The sequence below is a fragment of the Rhagoletis zephyria genome, unplaced genomic scaffold, assembly GCF_001687245.7.
Source record: "Rhagoletis zephyria isolate East Lansing unplaced genomic scaffold, Rhagoletis_zephyria_1.1 Rzeph_scaffold_35144, whole genome shotgun sequence".
Classification (NCBI taxonomy): Eukaryota; Metazoa; Arthropoda; class Insecta; order Diptera; family Tephritidae; genus Rhagoletis; species Rhagoletis zephyria.
This window is the reverse complement of record NW_016192199.1, coordinates 1-3,466: the sequence shown is the minus strand read 5'-3', so window position 1 is coordinate 3,466 and position 3,466 is coordinate 1. Positions and strand designations below refer to the sequence as shown.

Below are 3,466 nucleotides of genomic sequence, written 5' to 3'. Positions count from 1 at the left end.
AACTCTCATTTCTACTAACCGATGACTGTTCACAGTTAAATTTCCGATCAACGCTGGACCTAGTGGAAAAAGCTTTGCGAGATGCCAAACTGGACAAAAGTAAAATTGACGAGATCGTTCTTGTTGAAGGCTCGACGCGCATCCCTAAAGTGCAGAAGATGCTGCAAGACTTTTTCAATGGCAAGGAGCTGAACAAGTCAATCAACCCTGATGAAGCAGTGGCTTACGGTGCAGCAGTTCAGGCAGTCATCCTCAGCGGTGACACTTTCTCTTCAGTGCTGAAAAACCCCCTTCTGCTAGACGTGACCCCACTGTCACTGGGCATTGAGACTGCCGGAAGAGTGATGACCACCCTCATCAGTCGCAACACTACAGTGCCAGCCCGTCAAATAAAAACTTTCACTATTTACGCAGACAACCAACCGGGCGTCTCCATTCAAGTGTTTGAGAGAGAACGAGCAATGACCAAAGACAACAACCGCCTGGGCTGCTTTGAACTGAGCGGCATTCTACCTGCCCCTCGCGGTGACCCCCAGATTGAGGTCGCTTTCGATATTGACGCCAATGGCATCCTGAACGTCTCAAACAAAACAAAATTACTATCAGCAACGACAAGGGTAGACTGTCAAAAGATGAGATCACGCTGTTGCTGGCGCACACGCTGGCGCTCATTTTGGTTCTGCGCAAAAAATAAACAGAGTATTACAAACAACAAATAAATAAATGTCAATAATATATTGTTTTTCCAACTTTGTAATAATTTACTTGCCAATCCAATGTTGGCAAAAAAATTAGCCGTTGCTTCCGGAAGTTGACCTCCTTTAGGATCGTTTCCAAACGTTTGCAGCAAAATGTCAATTTGGCGACAAACCAAACAAATTTGTTCTGCGTTTTCGACGTTGAGGTTTTCCAGAACTCGCTCCACTTGCTCACTGGCAGTCACGAGACGCTCGTTCACTCGTCGAACGCGTGGAGCAGGCATTTGCATCCCGCGAGCAGGCGGCTACAGCAAAAAAATGGTTAGTTATAATAAAAAAAATATTTCAGCACTTACCGGTGGGCCCTGGCCCCGAAGCAGCTGCTGAGCTTCTCGACCAATTAGAGGGACATCAACGCCCTCAAAATTGCAACGGCCGATAACGTCCCCGTTGTCGTCGATTTCAACTGGTGACAAATATTGTCGCAAAAGTTTGTCAAAAATGTTTCGCTGACCAGCGACATAACAGTCGTTGTTCAATCGCTCAGCCAGAGATCCAGTCATTTGACGGCAGATGTTGCAGTACAAAAATTCGACGAAACGTTTTGGAAGAGCCAATTGGAGGTGTCCTTGCCCAATTCCTTCATGGCGCTGCTGCTCAGCCAGAACTTCTCGCTCACCTTCTGGGATTTGGCAATCACCAAGTGGGTCGTTCAAATCTGCTAAGCAGTCATGCTCGGCGAATGTGGTGAGTGAACGACGATACGTGATGCTGCGTTGAAGGAATGCGACAACTGCATTAATCAGACCTCGCGTGGCCGGCTCGACAAAGAGGGATGTGATTTCATCGCCCAACGAGTGGAAGAGCTTGGTCTTTTTGTTGCACCCGCGGCAGACGCCTACAGGCGACGAATACCAAGCCCGACAAACAGGCGGGGTTTTTGGGCCATCATTCACTTGGTTCTCACCCTCTTCTTCCTCTTCCTGGCCACCTTCTTCTTCCTGGCCTTCTTCCTCCGAGGAGGAGTCGTGTTCACTAGCACGAGCATCACCGCGACCACGATCACGACCACGAGCACCTCCGCGCCCAGCTTGAAGGCCATCTTGAGCACCACTGCGATCAGCTTGAGGGCGGTAGCGTCCGCCTCGTGATCCAAATGAAAGTAGCGGCATCGCCGCTTGGATCTTGGCTGTTTGGGTCAGAGTTCCAGTCGTTGTTTCGTAGTGTATGTCAAGGTGCTGATTGAAGAGATGCTGGATTCTGCTTTGCCAATCTCCAGGTCAAAATTGAGTATCGCATTGGACGTACTCAATGGCTCAGTTCCGAAGAACTGGCTGGCGGATTCTGCACGGTTGTGCAATCGCAACTGTGACGACTGGCAGGGGATGATCAAGGATGCGCCAGGTAGCTCAGAGGTAGCGAAAAGCCACTGCAATGTTAAGAGCTACAGGGCGACTTGTCACGGAGCTGGGGAAATCATGAATTCGAGCAAGATCCATCTTCAGGTTGCTTGCAAAAGAGAGAAAATCAGCACTGGTTTTCAAACTAGGTAACAAGTTGAAAAAAATTGTTTACGTTTTTTACAATGTAAGCTATTTTACCACACAAGGCAGTGGTTAAGTAAACATAGTAAAGTGGTTTTAAATCTTTGGTCAGTGACGCAATTTACTCAGTTGAGCGCGGACAGTTTGCAGGCGCTTCAAACCGCAGCCTCACCCTCATCATCGTCAGCACTTCTCGACCATGGTGACCACCTCTGCCGCCGAAGTCATCGGCCATCATCACCAGTGCAGCAATTAAATTCTGACTTGTAAATGTTTAGCTACAAAATAGATTTTGACAGTAAATCAATACATTTCCTGACTTGTAAGACTTAACTTACATTTTAATAATTTAAAAAATAGTTTGTTTTTCTTTATAAAAACGCGAATGCACTGGTCAATTAGCAGCGGCTTCATGAAGGGAGCGCGGCTTGACGGCAAAGTTGGAAAGAAGTAAAAGGAAAATTGAAAAGTTTAACAGAAGTGTATAGAGCAAAATGTGAACCTAAGCGCCAACTGCAAAGTAAAATTTTAATGAGTCGTCATTATTAGAGTGCAGGTTATTTTACTATGCTAAAATGGAATTTTTGATTTGATGAATAAGCGAAAACAATTCAAACTGTAAATGCCGCTAAAAAATGATTTGAAAAATATTTTAACAGTTGTGGTGTATTGGTGGCTTGAGTCTTCTAAATGTCACTCCTCTTTAACGATATGCTAAAAATGATACTTGAGCTTAAAAATTTGCATATTTTTTTGTGTTTGGAGGCAACATATCAAACTTACAAATAAACAAATAACTTACAAACTACAAAGAAACGTGAAGTGACGTTCAGCAGTTACACAAATGATAACGTCAACAGAGCAAACTTACACATAAAAAATGAAAACGTTAATAAACAACTATAATCTAAACGAATCAAAATTGCAACTTTGACTTGCGATTTGACAAACTCTAAACTAGATTCTCTGCAAGCTAAACTCAGGAGCTACCTTACACATTAAGAAGGAAAACATTATGTCCCTTTCGGGCACTGTAAACTCATCAGCCCTTCGATCTGTTAGAGAGGCGATGTTAACAAACCGGAGTACTGCTGGTGCGCTTTCTTCACCATCCACACAGAGTCAACCTTACTTTTCACAGCCCAAGTCAGTAAATGATAACGCCAATAGGAGATATGGAAAAAAGTTTGAAAAAAATGTCAAATATGCGTATCGAAGCATACT

At 44.5% G+C, this 3,466-nt stretch overlaps 1 pseudogene; it reads left to right on the top strand.

The window, feature by feature from the left end:
* The first annotated feature begins 14 nt into the window (after nt 1–14).
* LOC108354340 (heat shock 70 kDa protein-like) lies at nt 15–694 on the top strand (annotated as a pseudogene).
* The last annotated feature ends 2,772 nt before the right edge of the window (nt 695–3,466 follow it).